This window comes from Phalaenopsis equestris, unplaced genomic scaffold, assembly GCF_001263595.1.
Source record: "Phalaenopsis equestris unplaced genomic scaffold, ASM126359v1 Scaffold001062, whole genome shotgun sequence".
NCBI classification, from domain to species: domain Eukaryota; kingdom Viridiplantae; phylum Streptophyta; class Magnoliopsida; order Asparagales; family Orchidaceae; genus Phalaenopsis; species Phalaenopsis equestris.
The window spans coordinates 437343-462776 of record NW_018165501.1 but is presented as its reverse complement, the minus strand read 5'-3'; the positions used below and the strand labels follow the sequence as shown (position 1 = coordinate 462776).

Sequence of the window (25434 nt, the reverse complement as noted above, 5' to 3'; positions counted from 1 at the left end):
ATTGCTTTCTTCTCTTGGTTGTATATATGCGTGCTAACCATCAGAATGAGTCAAACAATCATAACTACTACATGACAATTATATATAAAAAAAGAGGATCCATCCAGACATAAGGCCTCTTTCTTCTCTTACCTATATCTCTTTGATGTCTAAATCCTAACTCTCTTAAGGATATTTTGCACTTTTATGACAAAATACTAAATTAGGCAATATAGGAGACCCATCAAAGAACATAACTTTAGCTTTTAGTACTTCAATTTATTTTATTATTATATAAAAAAAGAGGATCCATCCAGACATAAGGCCTCTTTCTTCTCTTACCTATATCTCTTTGATGTCTAAATCCTAACTCTCTTAAGGATATTTTGCACTTTTATGACAAAATACTAAATTAGGCAATATAGGAGACCCATCAAAGCACATAACTTTAGCTTTTAGTACTTCAATTTATTATTATTATTATTATTATTATTTTCATTATCATTATCATTATTACAATGAATTATAGATCTCTCTAAATAGCATTATTATGAACTAGCTTTTATGCTACAATTCAAAGGCACCATTATCTGACCATTTTTATCTAAGCAAAAATCCTCTTTATTAACATGCCAAATTTATTCACACCAGTTTCTTGTTCATCAGCATCTTGATAAGCATTGGGCTCAACTATGTAAACAAGTCAAAACTATCATGCTTATTAATCTTTGAAAGTTAATGTACTCCCTAAATACATCCATATCTGCATTATCTGACCATTTTTATCTAAGCAAAAATCCTCTTTTATTTTGTTTTATAGCATGACGCCAATTGCTTTTGTGGCACTTAATAGGCATCTTATAAGCCTCATTCACAACCCACTTTATTATTTAATAAATGGAAAGTGCTTGAATAGTACCATACTAATGAAATAACTTATTTTGTGTGAAGTGTCTTAAATATCATCAGGTAAAGGCTGAGTTAGTCATTGAATATGAAGAATGATGTAATTTTATATTAATTTGCTAATTTAAAATAGGTGCCACATCAACTATCAAGCAAGTAGATTACATAACAATTTAAGGTAACTAGTGAAATTATCAGGTATACTTAATATTTATTAGAAATATATAATATTTACTATTGAGAAAATTCTCTATTACAATATTTTTTATTACTTTTTTCTCTTTCCTTTATATATGCATGTCTAGCATTTGAATTAATCACATTATAAATATAGCCTCCTGTTTTTTCTAATAATCATAACTTCATGATAAGAATATAGAAAAATATAAGGCCAATCTATTAGCATACAACCACTTTCGTTTCCTAACTTCATCTCATTGATGTCTTAATCCAAATTCTCCTAAGGTTTTTCTACATGTTTATTATAGCAATACTAAATTATGTATTACATGAGCTCCATCAAAGCACACAAGTTTTTCTTTTAGTCCTTTGAATTTTTTAATCAAAATGGGGTATGGATCTCTCTAAATAGCATATTTATAACTAACTTAATGACATGCTTCAATGACATCAAAGATGAACCACATCTCAATATGAACCACATCTCAATGTGACCAACTTTGGTCCCCATCAACTACATTAGTTTCTTGTATTATGCCAGAACACCCCCACTTGCATCAATGTTCAACTATAGTCACAATTCCATACACCACTCTCTCCATCATTATTATATGTCCTTGTTGATCTAAGCACCAATCCTTTAACTGACACATAATAAATGCTGCTAGACAAATTTGGTCACACTTGCTTCTTGTTGATGTCAACATCTTGATAAGAATTAGGATCATCTTATGTAAAAAAGTCGAAAGTATCAATCTTAATCTTTGAAAAATATTACATTTGTTAAATAGATCCATATTTAAATTAGTGTCTTCAATTGCTTTTTTGGCACTTAATAAGGCATAATTTTAAGCTTAATTCACTTGCAACTTTTTCTCTTTTGTATGCCCAAAATTAATTGTTCAATAAATGAAAGGTACTTCAAGAGTTACATCACCTCCTTTTTTGGGTAAAGTATTGTAATACTCAAGTCTCAAAAAAATAAAATAAATTAAAAAATTATTTTTAAATCATACCTCATTTTTTTTTATAAATTTGACATTTTTTTATCAAATTGATATAAATATACCGTTGAAATTAAAAATAATACGGAAAAAAATGGAATCATGTTATTGTTTTGAAAATGGAGTATAAATACCGTTACATAAATCCTATAATAGGAAAGAAAATAAAAAGAAATAACATGAAAAAGAAAGATAATATTAATTATTTGGAGATAAAAGGAAATGATATAAAATAAGAAAACCTAAAATAAAAAAGGAAAGAACTTCTAATCAAAGAAAATAAATATAAAATAAAAAGTAAATAATTCCTAATCTAAGGAAATAATTTATTCTTCATAACTTCTCACAGGAATAAATTATTTTCTAATATAACTTCTAACATTTCCATCAAGTTGAAACATGGTTGAACACTAAGTTCAACTTGGATTTGAAAACATCAAACAATGGGGGAGGAAGATCCCGCAAAGTAGAACTTGAAGTCTTCGTCCTGTACTGCGGTTGTCTTTGACTGCAGTGTCTGTAAGTAGGTGAAAGACTCCTACAAGTAATGTTGTAGGGAGGTTTGCAGGGATATAAACAACAGCGATTGCAGTTCCTGCAGTGTCTGTAAGTAGATGGAAAGCTCCTACAAATAGTGTTGCAGGGGAGTTTGCAGGGAAATAGACAACTGTGATTGTCTTTAACTGCAGTTCTTGCAGTGTTTGTACGTAGACAAAAGAATCATATAGGTATAACTGTAGGGAGTTTGCAGAGAAGTAGGTAACCAATAGAAAAAAATATTAGGGCTTGACCAGTAGAAAAAAACTCAGGAGGTAGGGCTCCCTGCAAGAAAAGGCTTTGGAGGGGAGTGTGTTGCTTGAAGAATCCAAGTGGAGAGCTTGCTGTTGTGAAAGCTCCGGAGGAGGGCTTGATATAGGAAAAGCTTCAGAGGAGGACCTGCTGTAGGGTAAGCTCCAGAAGAGGGTTTACGGTAGAAAAGTTCTGGAGGAGGGCCTTACACAGAAAAAAGTTCAAGAAAAAAGCTTGATGCAGGAAAAAATTTCAGAGGGCTTGATGCAGAGAAAAGCTCTGAAAGAGGGTATGTTGCACGACCTGCTACAGGAAAAGCTTCGGAGGAGGGTGCTGCAGAAAAGTTTCGGAGTGTCTACTGCAAGAAGGATTCCTGAGGTGGGCCTATTACAAGAAAGATTTTGGAGGAGGGTCTGATACACGAAAAAGTTTCTAAAGTTCTGATACAAGAAAAGCTCCAGAAATGGGTCAGCTGCAAGAAAAAATCTGGAGCAGAAAAGTTTGGAAGTCGGTCAGCAATCCCAAGTTGGAGAAGTAAAAGGCTGAGAACACTGGTCGTCTCGAAAAAAAAATTCTCTTTTCCGGGTCTCATCGTCCCGCTCTCCGGCGGAAAGATCAGTGTCCTCTATCAATCAGGAAGGCAATCAGGAAGGACGAAAATCTCAGGAAGGACGAAAATCAGGCAGCTAAATTAGGAGCTTCCTTATTTAAATTATTTTCAATATCTTTATTTTGATTTATTTCACTTTTAGTTGAATATTTTGATTAGGAATATGTATTATTAAGTTACTTAAAATAGATTATACATAATATTTTATACCTAAAATAGATTGTAAGATTATTTTCTAATGGAATGAAAGCAAAGGGTAAAGGCATCAAACCTATTCATAATTCAACCTATTTTTCTCAAAACTTTGACATCGTATCAGAGCCAATTTTTGTCCTAACCACCGATAATTGTTACGGTACCTTCAAGACTCCCTTTCAGTCGGCCTTCTTGTAGGACGGGAAGGGAGGAACAATTTCTTTGCCTTGATTCTCGCTCGTTTGTTCGTCGTCTCATTATTTCTTCAGATCTCCTTCGCTAGCCATCGCTGCTTCAGCAACATCTTCGACTGCTTCTTCGATTTCGGCTTCGTCCGCTTCGACTTTGGCTTCTTCATCGCACTCAAGGATTAAAGGCTTCGACACTCCTTCCTAAACCGACGGCTTCGACTTCGACATCGGCAAACCTTAAATCTTCGGCTTTGGCACTCGCAGCTTTGGCAATCTCGACTTCAACACTCACGGCTTCGACAGGCGTGAAGATCAGAGAACAAATCTTCCTCGTCGTCGCAGGAAGAATTAATAGCATTTGGATCGTTTAACAGGACGCGGATCCTATTTGTGGGCTATGATCAATAGCATTTGGATCAAGACACGGACCCTACTTGTAGGCTATAATCGATGACATCTGGATTGTATCAGGAAACAAATCTTCCTCGTCGTTGCAGGAAGAATCAGTAGCATTTGGATCAGGACGTGGATCCTACTTGTAGGCTATGATCGATGGCATCTGAATCATGTAACTGGATCCAATTTGTGGGCTACGATCGGTAGCATTTGGATCAGGACGCGAATCCTACTTGTAGGCTATGATGGATAGCATATAGATAATGGAACTAGATCCTATTTGAGGGCTATGATTGGTAGCATTTGGATCGTGTAACTGGAAGCGAATCCTTCTTGTGGCTATGTGGCTAGTATTCGAATTTTTGGACGACAATGATAAAGGATTTCTTGCTTTTCTTTGCTTATATCATGTTATGGTTCAGAAGTTGCCTCTTCGGCTTTGGCATTCTCGGCTTCGGCACCTTCGGCTTCGACACTCACGACTTGAGAATTTCTGGTCCCGACAGTGTTATCAGTTTCTTGTTGGCAAATTGATGTTTTCGTGATCAGTCAGCATCAATTTGAGGGGGGATGTCAATCAGGAAGGACGAAAATCAGACAGCTAAATTAGAAATTTTCTATAATTAGGAGCTTCCTTATTTAAATCATTTCCAATATCTTTATTTTGATTTATTTTCCTTTTAGCAGAATATTTAGATTAAGAATATGCATTATTAAGTTTTAAGTTACTTACCTAAAATAAATTATACATAATATTTTGTACCTAAAATAGATTGTAAGAATATTATTTAATGGAATGAAAGCAAAGAGAAAATACATCGAGCCTATTCAGAAATCAGCCTACTTTTCTCAAAACTTTGACACTCTCGAACCTTGCTACCAAGAATCTTGTCCTCTACCTTGAGTTCCCGCAAAGTTGGATGAAGCTTTTTGGTACTCATGTTTATTCGAAGAACTATTACCTAACGTTGCAGCTCACTAAATCGGTGAAAAGAAAGATGTAGCTGAAGTGGAAGAGCTGAAGCTTATACAAAGTCAAAGTTCCCACTTCAGAAAGAGATGATTCAAGTGTAATAGGATCAACTGCTTGTTCTTTAGTAAATGAAGCGGTTGAAAGAAAAGAAGAACTAAAGTACCAACCGCCATTCAAAATATCAAAATGAAGCGATTGAAAGAAAAGGAAATATATCTAAAGAAGCAAAGCAATCCTTGCAAAAGTCCACCAGAAAAACTCCTATTAAAAAGGGACGCTAGTTCAAGCTAGTTTGTCTTCCCTATTTGAAAAAGTTGCTGAGAAGAAATCTAAGTGGGCTATGGTTGACACCCTTGGGACAAAAAGCTCTAGTGGTAAGAGGCAGCGACTTCTCACAAAGGAAAAAACTGATGCAGTTTTGGTCAAAGCTTCGAGTAGCAAAGGCAAGAAGTTTAGCGAAAAAAGTGGGACTGGATCTAGAACCGCAGCAATGAAAATGTACTCTAACGAAGCATATGAATGGAGTGAAGATATTTCAAATGAATCTCAGGATGATAATAAAGATGAGATGAAGATTGGGTCGCATGATTAGTGATGAATTTTTGGAGGACGGTTGGTTTCCCTGATGTGAATATCTTTGCTAGTTATGGGCAAAACATGATACAAATAGGGGAAGAATACATTTCAGCTGTGGAAAGAGAACACGAGCAATTATTGTCATATTTTTCACAAGGGGGAGGAAGTTTCAAGGGGAAAAAACTGAAAAAAGGAGGCGGAGGAAGGGTCTGCAGTAGGGCAAAGATTGCTGATTGCAAGGAATGGAAAATTTCCAATAGCAGGAGACTCTAGGGTTAGCTTCAAGGCTCTGATACCATGTTGAAATTAGGAATAATGCGGAATAAAGTAGAATCATTTTATTGATATGAAAAGGGGGTATAAATACCCTTACATGAATCCTATAATAGAAATGACAATAAAAAGAAATAACATGAAAAAAAAATATATAACACCTAATAGCTATAATAATCAATTCATATTAATTATTTGGAGATAAAAGAAATAACATAAAATAGAAAATCCTAAAATAGAAAAAAAAATAACTCATAATCCAAGGAAATAACTTCTAATCTAAACAAATAATTTATTCCTCATAACTTCTCACATGAATAAATTATATATAATTAATCTTATAAAAATAAATAATATTCATTAAAAAAAATTCTTGATATAATCACTGCTAATGCTGGAAGAGTGAACACAGAGTAGCCGAAGCTCTCAAGCAATAGTTGTTGCATGGAACAGAGAAGGAAAAAGAAGAATAAGAAATAAGAAAAGAAAGGGAAAAAAGAAAATAAAGAAATAGGGGAGGAAAAATGATTTTATTGTAGTATACATAAGTATCAGGATAAATATTTATTTTACCATTGATTGTAACATAAATAATTCTACCTACTCTATTTGCCATAACTTCAACAGGACAAATTGGTTGGTAGCAAATTGTGGGCAATTGGTGTAAATGGAAATTTGTGAAGAGGATTAGAAAACAAAAAAATAATGTGGGGAAGTCATTTTGTGGTAAAATATCAAATTTAAGGTATGTTTATGTTAAATAGAGCACAATTTAGAAATTTTATAAATTTAAGAAAAATTATGATTTTCGATTGTTTACAGCATGATGTGAACTCAAGGCGAGCCTAGGAAAGAGTCTCATCGTGAAAGTGAACTGACAAACGATGTGAGATTTACAATAATTGAAATAAAGAGCAAATTTTATAGGGTTAGAGTGCTACTATTTGTAAGTAAATTTATTCGTTTTGCATTTACATTAAAGGCTTCTTAAATGTTTGCATATATGTCTAGTTGATACTCCATTAGTTTCAACTTTACAATATATTTATAGAAATTAAACACCTACTGCAAATAACGATTTTTAACCATCATATAATATTTTTTGTATATTAACAACGTGATTATTGCATGCACACATAACTAAAGAAATAAATGCAAATGAAAAATTATAAAAAATAAAGATGATCGAAGGAATATCACGTGTATTGTGATAGATAGACAATTATATTGATGACTTGCATAGGGAAACAAAATAGTTTGATGAGATGAGCTTTATATAGAGAAATAATTGAATTCGACACTTAATATTAAGGTTGGAGATAACCAATAAGTGCAAGGAGATCATCAGTAAATACAATGTTGAGACGATCAACCATTACCGACAGTTATTATAACTAACTGGTTGGGAAACAACCTGATGAGAGTTAATAAGTCAAAGCTAATACAAATATAATGCAACATTCCTAAAATAAATAAATTTAGGAATAAGAATAGAAATAAAAGTAAAGTAAATGCTTATATGATATTGCATGGTATAATGAATAAATAAATGCATGAAGCAGTTTTAAATATTCCTGACAACTAGTCCATACTTATTTTTTTAATTATATTTTCAGTTTTTCTAAATATTAATGCATGTTATTTATTATCGCTATTTTTATTCATGCTAGTGACCGACTAACATGCATATTACTCTCGTCTTATATATTTAAATCTGATTTTAACATTAATTATTTCATTGGTTTTGTAGCTTATTAGATACTATATTATTGCATTTTAGAGAGGCGTAAGGAATGATAAACCTTTAACTAGATGCTTTGCCTTTTATACAGCTTTAAACATATTTTAGATGCTATGTATTTTGAGGATTGTTTATGCACGCTTACTTATATTAGACATCAATAAAAATTTGATGAATTAAAATCTAAGATAAGACTAATTCTCCACTCATTTGACCCTGATAAATACAATGATAAGTGCAGGTTCACCCTATTCTACTACAAAACTAATGGACTTGAAGAAGTTGATTGGGGTGTGAGAAATATCTTACATTCTAGCATGTAAAAGATGAGTCAGTCATTGAATATGAAGAAAAAAGTAATTTTATATTAATTTGCTTATTTAAAATATGTGCCACATCAACTTTCAGGTAAATAGATGACAGGACAACTATTCAAATGTAATAATATCAATATTTTTATTTATCATACATTATAAGTTTCTTTCCTTGAGTAATGAAATGCATTTAAAAAACTTCTTGTTTGCTCTTCTTCTATCATCACAATTACTTTAGCTAGATAGGTTAAATAAAATAAGCCAAATTTTGTTTGTGTGGCAATAAAACAAATATAATTAATTTTTTTCTCTATTCCTTGTGATAAATAGAAGAATCTAAATTAAAATTATTAAGGCATATATAACTATTGGTTTAGTTCCACATGAAATAGCAAATATATTAATGAAAAAAAAATGGTGGTTAGCCTTCACCCGTTGTCTTAAATTTTTACGCCGGAAATGATTGACATGCCTCGGCAGATCCCCTTAAATCAATGAGATGTAATAGCGGAGAACGACTCAGTCAAATACAAATTCCTATAATACTCATTCTAACTTGTGCTCAACAAGATTAAATGATTAAAAAATTAGTCTTACAAAATTTCTATTAAAAAAACTCAAATATTTCAATTTTTTTAATATTTATGAGTCATAAATACAAAAGAATATATTAAACAATCCTCAATAAAATACATAACTTCTAAACAACTTCAAATATGAAATCACATGTACCAAAAAAATCTGTATCTATATCGAGTAACACTGCTTCTATAAAAACCCAAGACTATACAATCAAAAGCTATATATGTTCACAGGTGAAATAGTAGCAATTAAACTACTTATTTCCCCTCTAGAAACCAATATTATAATAATAGGTTAGCTCCATGCTCAATGAGATAAACATAGCTAAAATGAGATTCAGGGTGCATTTGGGGCGGCTTATCCATAGCTTCTGTGTTTTGAAAACGCGGCAAGGGTGTTTGGTTTGTGCGTATTGAGCGCATCCCGCCAAACGCGCAGTTGTGCAATAACATGTCGCGGCCCGCACCCTCATTCTCGCAGGCCATCGTTTCGATCTCTTTTTTTACTTACCTCCCCCCGTCGTCGTCTCCCCCCATCTCGCTCGCAGGCCATCGTTTCGATCTCTTTTTTTACTTATCTCCCCCCGTCGTCGTCTCCCCCCATCTCGGGCCCTAGGTAACTTTGATCATCTTCCCCGACCTCATTGCGCCTCTCTCATGCGTCTATTGCCTTTCTTTTCCTCCTTTCCTCTACGATCCTTCATTGTTGGCTCTGGAAGTATTTATCTTTGTTTTTCTTGCGATCCGTAACAATGGAGCATTACGCATGAATGGCTGTCAAGCATTGCGTATGAATGGCTCTTCTGATTTACGATGGAAAGTTTTCTATCGGTGGTATGATGTTTAAGATGTGAAGCATTGCGTATGAATGACATTCGGTTGATTTTGAAATGTTTTTTCGTTTTTTCATGTTGGAATGTTAATTTTTTCTGTGGCATTTTTGTAGTAATTTTGCTTTATCATTTTTGTGATAATTAGGATCTGTGAGAAATTCGGCTTGTAGAAGCCATGGAAAAACAGATAGAAATCCTACGGCTATGTTTGTTTTTTTTTTATGTGGCATTTTGCAAGTTTGAATTCCTATGTTGGCTTATAGAAGCTATCTAGTTGAGACATGAATTTGATGGAGGATTATTCAACAACTCGAGCCCATTTAGTTGAGATATGAATAATGCTTCAAGCTTATATTGGGATGAACCAATCTCCTATGAGGAGCAGGATGAATATTCTCCTTCCATTTATATGTTGAGGTTATGGCCTTCAAAAACAAGATTCAAACAATCCATTATTTTTAGCATTTTTAATTGTAGTACAAATACGATTTTTTTTTTTGGATAATTTGATTATTTTTGGGTATGGAAAGCCTACGGCTATGACAAAAATTGGTGTAGCTTGGGTATGGAGTTTTATATGGCATGGTATTTGTTTGGGTATGGATAAAAATTGTGGTTCTTTAGGTATTTGCTTGGGTATGGATATCTCTTTCTCTTTCTCTAGGGGATACAATCGGTTAAATATCTACTTATATTCTTATGGATACTCAAAACTATTTTCAAAAGTGGGAAATCATTTGATGCTTCATCTTACTATTGAAGGTTAGTTGAACAATTGATTTATCAGATCACTAGGCTAGTTGAATTGTATTTGGCTGGCTTGGTTTTCAGGAACATTGCAGCTCGTTATCATTTTTTTATTTGGCTGGCTGTTTATTTGAAAAGTGTGGCAGTAGGGGATTTGCACCATACCAATGTTTATAGTGAAGTTCAGTATGAATTATATTCACTTGGAAAAGGAGAGAGATCTATATGTGCTCCTTGAGTGTAATATGAATGTTTAGGTGTTAGATATACAAATTTATAATAATTGAGTGTTATGTATGTAAATGTCGCATAAGAGATTTGGGATATGTTTCTAACTTCAAAAAAAGTGTGGATATGTGACATCATTGTAAGTTTGGCAAAAAATATATAGAAGTACATAAATTGATGTATTTGAGTTAAAATTTAGTAGCATATAACTTGTATAGAACAAAAAAAAAATTGATGTAAAAGTTACATGTCATTCTTTAAGGTTCATTTCTGTACCGTATAACGTGTACATCTCAATCAAATTAGTTTGCTAGCAATTACTTCTTTTTTTTCTAAATTCCAACAGAACAGTATTAGTACAATTGATGGTACGCATGTGGATGCATGTCTACCCTACCATGAGAAGGTCGTGTATATAGGCCGGTGTGGATCACTCACTCAAAATGTGATGGTCGTATATTACTTCAATATGTGTTTCACTTTTGTGATGGCTGAATGGGAAAACAGTACACATGACAGTCGTTTTTTTGCATACGCAACAAATAATAGTAGACAAAGCTTCCCTCATCCGCCTCCAGATTAGTTAATTTTTATACCGCATTACTTGTTCTTTTTTCAATTGTTACTTATATTGCTTTTTGGAACAGGTAAATATTATTTGGTAGATGTGGGTTATCCCATGCAGCGGGAGTATCTAAAGCCTTTTCCAGACAAAATACCACATTCCTGATTTCGAGAGATCAAGTGGGGTTACTTGTAGTAGAAAAGAAATATTTAACAAACGTCACTCTTCATTACGCGGGGTGATTGAAAAAATATTTAAGGTTTGTAAGAAAAAAATTGGGCATCCTACGTGATATGCCGACGTACCCGTTCTCTAAACAAGTACATAATGTGGTGGCTACTATGACATTCCACAACCATATTCGACGACATCACTCTCGGGCATATACAGACTTCAGTATGGTTGACGATGAATGGATGCAAGTTTCGCCTGAAGCATTTGAATTTCAGGTTGCACAGTCTATACCACAAGCTTTACCGGAGTCAAATGAATTTGAGACCCAGCATGGTGAAGGTGCAGCGAAGATGGGTGCTTTGAGGGAACGTTTCATGGATGCTATATGTGGATGCTGATCGGCCCGCTATTCTTTATTAACCAGCCTCAATGTATTTTTATGTTGTTTCAACAATTATTACTTTTGATTTTACAATATTCACACTATTATTTTCTAGTCTCTACATTTTTTTACTCCGCTTATTTTATGTTGTTTTATTGACAGACTAGTTGGTTGGTGTAGTTAGTTATCTGAGACCTCACACCTACCTTTTTATTTATGCTTTTTTATTCGATACTGTTTTCGTTTAATTTAATTATCTTGTAAAAATCTGAACTTTAATTTAATTTTATGATCTGACTAATGAGTTTTCTGCTTTATCCTTGTAAAAACATTAGCTCCAGGATTTCAGGAACCTCCTGAGGTGTGTTGTGTTACTGCGGACTACAGGCTTCCTTACGTCAAATCAGGCACAAAACTACGGAAGACAGTTCAGTGATTGCTCCAGAAGTCTCTGAGAGGTGCGACTTCTTCCGATGGGCGGACATTCCCGCATATCGCACTGCTAACAGTGACCGAGGTAGGATGGTTTCCCAAGAGGACAGTACAACTCATGACATACGCGACAAGGTTTTAAAATTAACATTTTAATAATCTTAATTGTAATTGTAATTGTTTTCTCTCTATTTTAGCAGTCTTAATACTCACTCTTAAGTAAGCACTGTATCTTATTTTTTTAAAATTGATATGAATTGATTTTTTGCTTCTCTAGAAGTAATTAAATTGCCAACACAGCTTTGCCACACACAACATTACTTAACAGAGGCAAAATGATCATTTATTTAAAACAGCTGCAAATCAACTATTCTCAAACAGCTCCCCCAAACAAGCAACTATTTAAAACAGCTGCAAATCAACTATTCTCAAACAACTCCCCCAAACAAGCAACCAACTTTATCTGAATAATCTGCAGATCAGCATTGTCAGGACAATTTGCTTATCAGTAGATTATTCAATAAGCTGCAGTTGCACTAAACTCACCCTTAAACAAACAAGAAAGAAATAGCATATATGCTAGTTAGTGACTAACATGAATAAAAATTGTAAGAATATATAAATATATTTTAGTACTTAAAAAGTGCAGAAAACATGATTAAAAGTGATTGAAACAATGTTGATAAAAAAAATATTACTGATAAGTCGCCATGTCTACTATGCATTTAAAAATCTTCTATTTTCATTATTATTCTAAACATTTTGTCAAACAAATGTTATATCTTATTTGTATAGATTTTGACATATTTCATTTCATTAAGTTGTCACCCAACTCATTGGCCTTAATAACAACTAATAGAAACTGGTTATTCCAATGATGCACTTATAAATATCTCATTGATATTAGATGGTTTGTCCCAACCAGGAGTTAAAAATTCAATTATTTCTATATCAAGACTCTTTCATTGAAACTTGTCTTTTCCTTGCCTAGCATAAGAAAAATGACATTTTCTTAATCATTTTTAACTGTTAGCAATCATTTTTCTGTGCAATTCTTACTTAAAATGAACATATCAATTAAACAAAATATTTTATTAGCATAAACAAGGGTTCAATGGGATAGGTGAAAATCAATATTTATACTTAATATTACATTTATTTAAAATGTATGATACTGTTAATAAACAAATAATCATTTACAAGAATTAAACTCTAGTAATATAACCAAATGTGCTCCCAATACAAAAAAAAAACAACGAATTTATTAATAACGTAATAAGCATTAGTTCTATGGAGCAATTTCTTCTTATTGTAACAGATTGAGTATTTCACTAATATTTATGAATTCGTTCGGGATATATTTCATGGTTTATTTCGTCTCAAAACATCAACCATTCATACACAACTTACTAAAATCAACAAATACATCAATTTGTAACAAACACTTAATTATTAGTTTTGTATTAAAAAATTTAACAAAATAATATTTTTTACCAAAAATTTTGCCTCATAAAGATTCTGTACCAACAGTTTTTTCAATCAAATTAATTGTTAAAAGGATTATAAAATCTAATCCATATCTTAAGTGTACATAAAAGTCAACTTATTTTCCTGGCCAAATCCATACCTTAAAAACCCAGCTTTTCTTCATTTTTTTTCTTTCCCTTTTCCATCTCTTCTTCTGCATTCTCTTCTCCGCCTTTTTTTGTCCTCCCTCCCAATTTCCTCTATTTTCCTATTTCCAGGCAACCCAAGAGCATCCAGCTGTTTTGTTCTTGGCTAGGATAATAAAGAGAATGAGGGGAAGGTTTATAATATGAATATACTTAATTAAAAATATATACATATACTTATATATAAGTTAAATATAAAAATGAACCTCAGCCAATAAAACTAATCCAGTCAATGGATGTTTCGCCTAGAGGGTTTAATGCGGAAGTAACATTACTGCAGTAACTTACTACACTAATATTGCTATAATAAGCTGCTGTAGTGACATTGCTATGATAGTTCATTAGAGTAACTGCTATAGTAATTATTTAAAATAATTATTTAATTAAGTTAATAATATTCTACAGCAAGTTTAATTAATTTAAAATTATTTCTATAAAATAAAACACACTAATAATATATGCATATTTCCGTAAATCAAATTAATCGAAAAAATATAAAATTTTATTAAAAAGCTTTCATAATTTTTATAAGGTGCAAAACATGAAGTATAATTTAAAATTATTTTTTTACTTATCTTTATCATTTTTAGGTATTATACTTCGCTCATTAAAATTTTATCCTCAAAATGTTGTAAGAGTCACTCAAACGTGTATGAGAATTTTATATAATTTATTTTTCATTTTCCTAAGTCACATTTTTGTTGATCCGTGCTTCCATTTTATCTTAACATATGGGATCCGATTTTTCCTCAATTTCTCAATATCAAATTCCAAATTCTTCCAAATTCTTCAATGTAAGTCAAATCTCACTACACCCCAATTTCACCATATGAGATCCTCTTGTTCATATTAGTGTCTCTTTTCCTTAGTATTGATATATGAAATATTGAATATCTAACATACCCCCTGACACCATACAATGCTAGATTGTAAGCTATCTTATCAATTTTCACAATGATATTATAAGATTTTATGTACATAAAAGTCAACTTATTTTCCTGGCCAAATCTAGCTAAATATTTCATCGAAACTTGACTTTCAGAAATACAAAATCAATAACATTAAACTCTAATACTTTGTCTCTAAGTTATAATATTTTAATTACATTCATGAACAGTTCTTAATTTGTTTCTAATTAGTTTGATTTTCTCTGTAACTTCTTCAACTAACTTTGGACCCAACAATTGCATTTTCCAACTTCACCAAAGGTTAACAAATTACTGCAATTTGTACCATACAATACTCCATAGGATTCATTTTTATATTGAATTGAAAAATACTATTGTATGCAAATTTGATTGTCAAAGTATAGTCTTGCCAACTGTCTCAATAATAAAACATACATAACCACAATAGATCCTATAATATTTAATTATCCTTTCTAATTATCCATCCTTTTGTGAATGAAATGATGTACTAAGATATAACAATGTATCCAAACATTTAAAAGTATTTGTCCACAGATGAAAGTGAATCCTTCGTCTCTATCTGAAATGATTAACATTGGAATATCATGCACTCTGATAATTTTTATAACATACTATCTGTATAATTTGTCAACAGAATCTATATATTTGATTGGCAAGAAATGAGATGACCTAATCAATCTATCATAATCACCCAAATGCTATCATAATCTTGTCTAGATTTAGGGAATCCCACAACAAAATTTATAGCATTTTTTCCTAATTCTACTAAAGTAAGAATTGTAATAATCTACATGGTCTTTAATGCTCAACCTTTAGAATTTGATAAACTTTATATTTAGAAACATACACAACAATATCATTCTTCGTACTCGTCCACCTAAATATCAATTTCAAGCTTTTTTTTTAATCATGTTATACTTTGCTGAAAAGAGTAGCCCGTACGATGAGCTTTTTGCAAAATTTTCTATCTCAAGTCAAAATAACTAAGCACCAAAAATTGTAGATTTTTAATAGTAAAACCTTCATCGTCAACAGAAATTTCCTGGGTCAACTTTCTGATTGCACTTGCTCAATTAACTTTCGATAATCATTGCTAACCTTAATGTTGCTATAATTATGTCAATTAATTTTAGTCGTACTATCATCTAATGCAAATACCCAATATCCTCAAATCTTCTAATCTCTAATTGCAAGACATCTAATTCTTTAATTAATTCAGACCATCAGGTAATAAAACAATTTACAAGACTAATTAACTTACAACTTAAACCATCCACTCACATTTGATCTATCAGGCCAATGCTGGATATCCAAATCATAATTTTTAATGAACTTCGATCATCTTCTTTACCTTAGGCTCAATTCTTTTTATGTGAAGATATAATTTAACTCTAATGATCAATGAAGATCTCACATCTCAATAAAAATTATATCTCCAGAACTTAAAGTGTTTTTTTAATCTTGAAAATTTTGCTCGCATTTTTTTGTCTATTCATACCTGACATCTTTTCTCATCAACTTGAACAACAACATCACTACCTATAAGAATCTTTTGATAAACCTCCTGCAATATCCTACTAAACCCAAAAAAACTGCAAACCTATGTAAGAACTTTGGGTATATGTCATATAACTATTTTTTTTCACTTTCTGATGGTCCAATAACATTCTTTGGGCATTTATGATACATCCTATAAATGCAATCCTCCTCATAATTTACAAATTTTGCATAACTAATTATTTTTCGAAAATTTTAAACTATTTTTAAACACAAGGCATGTTCATCACCAGCTGTCAAATAAATAAAAAAATCATCAATGAATAATAACGAACTGATCAACATATTATTTAAAGATTCAATTCATCAAAGTTATAAAGACTATGGGAGCATTAGTGACAACACCAAAAACTTATAATGATCATACCTAGTTCCAAAAGATGTCTTGAGTTGTCTCCCTAACCCTGATCAGATCATATTCAGATCTCAAATCTAAGATCTCAAATCTAACCTAATAAATACATAACATCTTCTAACTAATGAATCAAAACATCAATGCTCGATAGTAGATATTAGCTTCTAATTGTTACATTATTCAAATCCATATAACCAATGCACAACCTTATAGATACATCACTTCTTGACAAAAATTAAAAGTGGACTTCACGACAAATTGCTTAGTCTAATAAATCTCTTATCCACCAGTTCTATAATTGATGTTTTAATGCTTGTAATTCTTAAGGAACCATTTTAAAATGAGATCTTTATATTGTAGACGTTCATAGCTGCACAACAATTCCAAAATCAATTTCTCTTTTATACAACAATCATAGTGATTCCTCAGGAAACACATTAGAAAACTCTGCAATAATTGGAATATTCTTTATACTTTGCACGTTCTTATTAAACACTTCAAGCATTACTAAAAATATCAAGTTATCACTTCTCAAATAAAAATCCAAAATCAACTTCTCTTTTATACAACAATCATGGTGATTTCTAAGGAAACACATTAGAAAACTTTGCAATAATTGCAATATTCTTTAATTATTTTACATTAATATTCAACACTTCAAGCATACTAAAAATATCAATTTATCACTTCTCAAAGAATTTTCAATCTTTACTATGTTGGTTAGAGAAGACGTTGCTTTCTTATATGCAAAAAAGATTTCATGCCAAACAAATTAAACTTCAATCTTCTATTATAACATTCAATTGTAATAAAATCTAACGGTTATGTTACATGGGGGATGTGAAACAAAAAAATTAAGAAGAGGAAAGGAGAGGTCGTGTAAATGAACAGTTGGGAGAGGATGACTCGAGTAGTCAGAAAATCGAACAGAGGAGAGAGGAAGTAAGGAGTCGGGAAATGAAGAGATTTCTTCATGTTATAAATTGAAGAGTGGGGAGACAAGCAAGTTAGTGAGATCGACTTACCTGGAGAGTGCGGTTAGGGCTCCCAGTGCGATCAACTGAGGACGGCATCAGTGGCTGGTGATGACTTCTCTGCCGAGCGAAGGAGAAGGTGGTGTCGGTATTGTGCAGAGGAAGAGGAAGCAGGAGAAAGAAGGCTTGTGCGAGAGAGCCGAAGAGAAGCTTTGGAGCAATCTAACTCTCGAAGAAGGGTTCTTCGAGTGGTGTAGAACTCGACTGAGACAAGGTTTATTAAATTGATATTAAAACTTAATAATAATAATAATAAGATATTTATTAGAAAATTTAGCGGGATTTCATAAAGTAAATACTTAAATAATGAGAATTTTATAGTTTAATAAATAAATAAATTAACTCAAATTTGATCATGTTTAGGCATTCCATTTTAGAAAAAAAATCGACGTTAAGAGCAAACAGATTGTCTATCACGAGGTGGGTACTCCTACTCTTAAATTATAAAATCATTTTGATATCACTTCTCAACCGATTTTATGGATTGCTAATTATGTTTGATTAATATAATTGATTGTTCTATTATTAAATTTTATCGATCATTTTGATGTGAATGCTTATAATCTCATAATATGAAACAATTAATGCACTATAGTATTATATGTTGAGTGATATAAAATTGTGAATGATATGATTTGCATAGATTTACTTGTATGCGCATGATTGATGACGATGGAGTTACCCCTTGACGGTGTTTGTGGGGTAGCACTAATGTACTCATGCACATAAATGAAAAAAAGACATTGATATTGAAATATCTTAATTGGTAAACCTTTTAAACAGTGCTATTGTGACGTTTGTATAGATGTGAAATTATAATGATATGTTATTAATATGTAAGACTCTTTGAATAGCATCAAATATTTATATTGATTTAGTAAGAAGTTTAACTTCAATGCATATTACTTCCTTCTCTCTTGTATTACTGTTATTTATGAATTGGAGTATTTACTAGCATAGTAAGCTTAACTGTTATTTTAAAACTAACTTTTCAGATCAATTTAATTGATTAAAAGATGAAAGATACAAGAGAAAACGTGTATAGAAGACGCGGGCAATCAAAAATGAGCTAAAGTTAAATAAACTACTTTAACTTAACATGGGCAACCAATAACGAGGTAAAGTTAAATAAATTGTTTTAATTTAATTTGATTAATGACTTTTTCATCTGTTAAGTAGTAACTGAATATAGTAAAATTGATTTACACCATCCGACCGTCCAATCCCACATTAGATAATTCCAAACCACAGACCGAGTCAAGATATAAAATGTCTAACTAGTCAATCCATCCTCAGTATAATATCAAAAGTTTTGATAAGTATTACATATAGCTCTGCAAGCAAAATTTCTATTATGAATACTACCATCCCCAAAATATTTTCTATTTGCATAAAATTTGTCTATAAATGGCATAACAACAAATAACCCATTTAGATAACATACAGTCTCAATAAATTAATTAGCAAAAGATTCTTTAGAGATAAATAAATATAAAGCATCATAATTGAACATAAATGTATCAAAAAGATAAAAAATCAGAAGTATACAGGTAACAACTTCAGATTCTTTGACCTTTTAAGGTGTTCTTACGAAAATTTTAGCTTTCAATAGTAGATTATGTTGTGAGAAATTTTGCACAAACTGACTCAAAAGATCTAAAGCAAAACATTGAACAAAATCGTAAAAAATTAGAAAACAAAGGAAATAGAAATAACACCAAGATTTAACATGAAGAATCCCAAAAACCTAACAAAACAACAGAACCACACTGTACCAAGAAATTCACTATAAAAAGCGATGAGAATTGTACAAATTACACCACACTCAAACCTCTCTACATAATTTGGAGCTCAAGAACTCTACTCTTCTTCCTTTCAAAAGAATAGTCAAAATCCAACGCAAACTTAAAGCCTTGAACCACTGAATTTAGTTACTGACACAGAGGGCGAAGTGGTGCTCCACCGGGCATAGGGGCAATGACCTCCAGGCAATGCATTATCAAAGACTCGAGTTCTTGAACCTGTGTCAGGCACAACGTCACTCCTCCTGGGTGTCGCATTGTCGAGCGCTCTATTCCAGGTTCCAGGACATATATCGGGCGCAACGGCTTTCCTACTGGGTGTCAGGACTCTAGGTACAGAAAAAAAAACATTCCGGAGCAGCGCCTCCAAATCAAAATAATGGGTCACCTCCTGTATCCCTCAAGCAAACTCACCGTTAAGTTTGATAGGCAAAACGGAAAGCTTTGAATGACCAATTGATTGCCATAATCAGAAAACATCATAACAATCTTCCACTTAAAGATTGATTGCAATAAATTCAACTACTCCAAATCTACAATACCATAATTTTGAACAACAGTGTGGCCCTCTCCTATCTCAACTTTTCTAAACTCCAACTGAAGCAAAGCATAACTTCAGTTTCTCAACAATTACAACCTTAGTCAACATGTCTATGAGATTTTGAGCTGTGTATCCTCTTCAAAAATAATTAAACATGTTTTAGAAGTGAATAAATGAAATGATACCTTAGTTGAATGTACTTCGTCCTGGCATGAAATATGACATATTTTGCTAGAAGAATAGAACTCATACCATCACTATAAAGTTTTTAATTCTCATGATCCTTGCTCAGTTTTGCTATATAGCTCAATAGTCAAATCATTTCCTTGCTACCCTTAGTGATGACAATATATTCTGATTTTGTAGTTAATAAAACAACAACCTTCTGTAACCCGGAATCTCAACTCACTGATAAGTTCCCCAAAGTGAAGATATAACATATTATATTTCTTCTACCATCAACATCTCCTATTAGATTTGAATCAACGCAACCCTACTCTGCACTTCTAAAGCAAAGTACTATGATAATTGTTTACATTAAGTACATGAGAATCCACTTCACCGTCTCCCTATAATGTTTCCATAAAGCAACAACCATAGTACATTAATAAAAATGAGCAATCTTTTTTTTAATAGATAGATAAGTGACTACATCAAATATGTATAACCTAAGTGGAAGAAATCTTCGACCCAAAATATGATAAAGGGACAAACCCACAAGCAAGGTTCAAAATGAACTCAAAATTCAGGTTCCATATAAACTTTTTTAGCTATATTTGAGGCAACTACTCGCTAAAATCAAGGCAGAATCACGTGCCCGACATAAAAAGTGAAATCTACTGAGGCTCAACGATAACTTCCCATTCATTTCCACCTAGAATAGACAAGCCGCTCATGAATACAAGCACTACTCAAACCACATCAATGGAGATTCAACGACTCCAATTTTCAAACAAAGTGAATCAATTAGATCAGACATGATGTCAATAACAAACATATGTACTACTTCTTATGTAGCCTTTCTTATAGTAGTTGATAAGCCAAATCTCAACCTATAATAAGAAAACTTACACAGAGCGGCGGGTCCTATCTTTTCTTCTCCTTTTTGTTCTATACTTGCACTCCCCTCAACCTCCTTGAATGGATAGGTTTCTCTGCAACACATCTCTCCTTCTTAGATCTTCATTCTTCCTTTGAATAAGTAAAATATAGGTGTAATTCATGGGCATATCATAATTTAACAAAATCAATATGCAGATTTGCTAATAAACCATAAAGCAACAACCATAGTCATGGAACATTAATAAAAATGAGCAATCTTTTTTTTAATAGATAGATAAGTGACTACATCAAATATGTATAACCTAAGTGGAAGAAATCTTCGACCCAAAATATGATAAAGGGACAAACCCACAAGCAAGGTTCAAAATGAACTCAAAATTCAGGTTCCATATAAACTTTTTTAGCTATATTTGAGGCAACTACTCGCTAAAATCAAGGCAGAATCACGTGCCCGACATAAAAAGTGAAATCTACTGAGGCTCAAGGATAACTTCCCATTCATTTCCACCTAGAATAGACAAGCCGCTCATGAATACAAGCACTACTCAAACCACATCAATGGAGATTCAACGACTCCAATTTTCAAACAAAGTGAAACAATTAGATCAGACATGATGTCAATAACAAACATATGTACTACTTCTTATGTAGCCTTTCTTATAGTAGTTGATAAGCCAAATCTCAACCTATAATAAGAAAACTTACACAGAGCGGCGGGTCCTATCTTTTCTTCACCTTTTTGTTCTATACTTGCACTCCCCTCAACCTCCTTGAATGGATAGGTTTCTCTGCAACACATCTCTCCTTCTTAGCTCTTCATTCTTCCTTTGAATTAGTAAAATATAGGTGTAATTCACGGGCATATCATAATTTAACAAAATCAATATGCAGATTCGCTAATAAAAGATAAAATAGTTTTAAGAAAAAAGAAAGCTTAATAATGATAAAGATTATTTACTTGAATAAGAAGTATTCAATGAAAAACAATCAAAATAGTTGCATTACTTTGATTTTATAAAAGTCAAGTTGATTTATTACAATTAAGAATGTTGAAAAGAAATAGGATGCTTTAGATTTCACTATGTTGTGGACTAACATAAAGTAAAATTTAAGATCCCTCATAAAGCTTCCACTTCTTATCAACAAAATATTCAATGAAAATTACATATTGATTTTATTGCCCTAATAAATCTATTGTTATTCTAACCATTTCAACTGAACCTAGTGGCCCTTTCAGCCTTTTCTTCTCCGTCACATAACTACTGATACAATCATGTTTAAATACCAAGCATAAAAATCCTCTCATTATAAAGGCTAGTTGCAATTATTTACATGTTAAAATTTTCTACTCTATAAAAATAAAATGCAACTAATGAATCATGATGAATCATGATCATATAGAATGTATTCTCTCTCATAGCATGATTATGCTTCTATGTTTGCACTCCACTACTACCATCACATGCAAGTGTTGGTTATTCCATGGAGATGTGCAATTATCATTTTCATAAGTTTTTTTGGAAAAATCTTCAAATTGTTAAAAAGACTTCAAATGTATATAACTAATAACTTGAAGAAATATTAATAAAGCTGAGTTTTGAGTTTTTGATTGAGTAAACTAGTTCACTTGCACAGCACAACCTTGATCTCATGTCATTCAATCCCACGGTAAGTACCGTCCCACACAAATAAATGCAATCAACTTAACATCTCTATGACCTACATGAGCTAACTCCAGTGAACTAAAACCTCAGGCTGTACTGGAGAAATTTTAGCACTCTTTAGATATCTAAAAATGCTATAAAATTGAAGTCAAATGAAACTCAGGCAGTTATTCCCCACAAATCTATACCAGTCATGCTATAGATGTCCAACATATCTGATTTCCTTGCCATGCTTAAAGACAAAAAATCTGAGCCACAAAGATACTTCATTCGAACTAAGCAGCTAAAAAGCAGAACGAAAACAAGCTCAATTCAGAAAGCTTTTCACATACCACTAGAGGAGGGACCACTTGCTCTGCATCTCCAAATCTCAATGTATGCTTCTCGATCTGCTGCTCGCACCAGAGGAAGATCGGAACGTAGAAGTGGTAAATCCTCGCCTTCTCCGACGCAGCCAATCGGAGCTCATTCATTCCAAACAGCCGACATAGATATCCCCCGCAGAGCAACCATTTGTCGATGCCCTCCGCCACACTCTCAGACGTAAATCCCATCCTCTGCAACAGAGGCCCCGTGCAAATGAATTCGAAGAGGTTGTCCACGGATGAGACGAGCGCGGGAGAAGTCGGAAACGGAGGCTGAGCCGCTGCCCATAATCGCCGGAGGGGAGAATTGCGCAGAAAGGTGAGGGTTTGGAGAGGTCGACCGAATTTGGGAACGAGTGAGGTGTCGGCGGTGGGAGTAAACGGTGAGGGTTGAGCTCGGAAGGGAAGGAGAGAAGAGTGAGACGTATGGGGAATTGTGGTTAGGGTATTCATAGTGTTCTTCGGCGACGGAAACGAATACGTAAGCAGGGAACAAACGGCTTCCCACAGCTGCTTCGAGTAAGGTATTAGCAGCCTCAGCTTTAAAATAATAAAAAAAAAATGAATTTTGCAGTGCCTGACCCGTCGGCCCGGACCATAATGTAACGCACTTATAACCTCCTATGTAACTCCGCTGTCTTATGTAATTCCGATGTACCCTTCTTTTAAATCCCGCCGTCGTCTTGCATTAAAGCTCTTGTAACCGCGTTGTACTCGACGTGTAACTTTTCTTACTCAGTCCGGGGTACCGCGTTTATACCATTATTGTACCTTCCGTATAACCTCGTAGCCGCAGTACGAGTGGTATACCATTTTTGTAACTCCATTGTAACATTGATGTAACTGAATTTTAATCCCGTCGCCCAGAACAGCGGTAATAATCCTTTTGTAACCCCTTAATTACGAATTGTAACATTTGTATAACCTGCAAAAATAGTGGTTTATAACCTTGGTAAAGTTAGAAACTATACAATAACTTTTCATTTTCTAAATAAAGACATTCGCACGTGCTAGGGTTTTCTTCGTTGTCTTCCTTTTGAAGGTTAAGGCACTAGAATTTGGATTGCTTTTGTAAAAGAACATTAAAATGGAAGAGGACATCGCCAAAACTATGAAGACGAATTTGGAAGAGGCCAATGTCGCGGATTTGGGAGAGACTGAGAAGCCCGAATGCGAGGAGGCACCGCAAATGGTCAAAGGCGGTCGTAAGGAGAAGGAGTCAAAGAAGGAGAAGGATATTGGATTTAGGTATTTTTAGGTTTTGATTTTCAATCCCTAAAACTTGGTTATGTTGTTAGGTTTTATTTTTAAATTCACCCTTTTTATCATCATATGGATTTTAATTGGATCTTAAACTATTATGTTGTATTATTGTAGGTTTTTGAGCGCAAAATCAATGAACTGCAGGTGTCGTCCATCTGCAGTACGAGAAGTCCTCGGTAAGGTTCGATCATTAGTGGATGAGGAAACATGAAATAAATTGGAAGCCATGAGTTTAGCTCAGTTTCTTGAACTCCCTCCGCACCCTCAAGATCGTATTCTGACAATACAACAAAAACAACAACAACAAAGCCTTAATCCCACTACGCAAGGTCGGCTACATGAATCCTTTTTCTCCTTTGTGTCCTATTTAGTGTCATATTTTCATTTAGTTCTAGTAGATTAATATCATTTTTAATACAATAAGCCCAAGTCATCCTAGGTTTACCTCTGCTTTTTCTTAACACAAGTCGAATCTAAAACATCTACTCTCCTAATCGGATCATCAGATGGTCAACGTTTAATGTGACCAAACCATCTAAGACGACTTTCTCTAATTTTGTCCGTCACAGGAGCTGCACCAACCCTATCACGAATATATTCATTTCACATTTTTTCTCTAAGTGTAAAGCCACTCATCCACCTAATCATTCTCATCTCGGCAACACTTAACTTATTATTATGCTTCTCTTTTAAAGGCCAACATTCAGCGCCATAGAGCATTGCAGGTCTCACCACCGTCTTATAAAATTTTCCTTTCAGTCTTAGCGGTACTTTTCTATCACACAAAAGGCCCGAAGCATTCCTCCACTTCAACCAACCAATTTGAATTCTACTATTAACATCCCCTTCTATATCGTCATCGCTTTGAACAGCGGACCCAAGATATCTAAATCGTTCACACCTTTTAATAATTTGATCACCCAAAGTCACACTTCTGTCACTAGAGCTATTACTACTAAAATTACATTCCATGTATTATGTTTTAGTTCTACTTAAATGAAGGCCTTTAGACTCCAATGTAGACCTCCATAATTCAAGTTTTTCCTGGGCTTTTTCTCTCGTTTTATCCACGAGAAGAATATCATCAGCAAAAAGCATACACCAAGGTACATCCTCCTGT

General features: G+C 33.1%; 1 pseudogene; it reads right to left on the bottom strand.

The window, feature by feature from the left end:
* The window catches only part of LOC110032936, a 36673-nt pseudogene extending 13093 nt beyond the window's left edge, over positions 1-23580 (bottom strand).
* Between the last annotated feature and the right edge of the window lie 1854 nt (positions 23581-25434).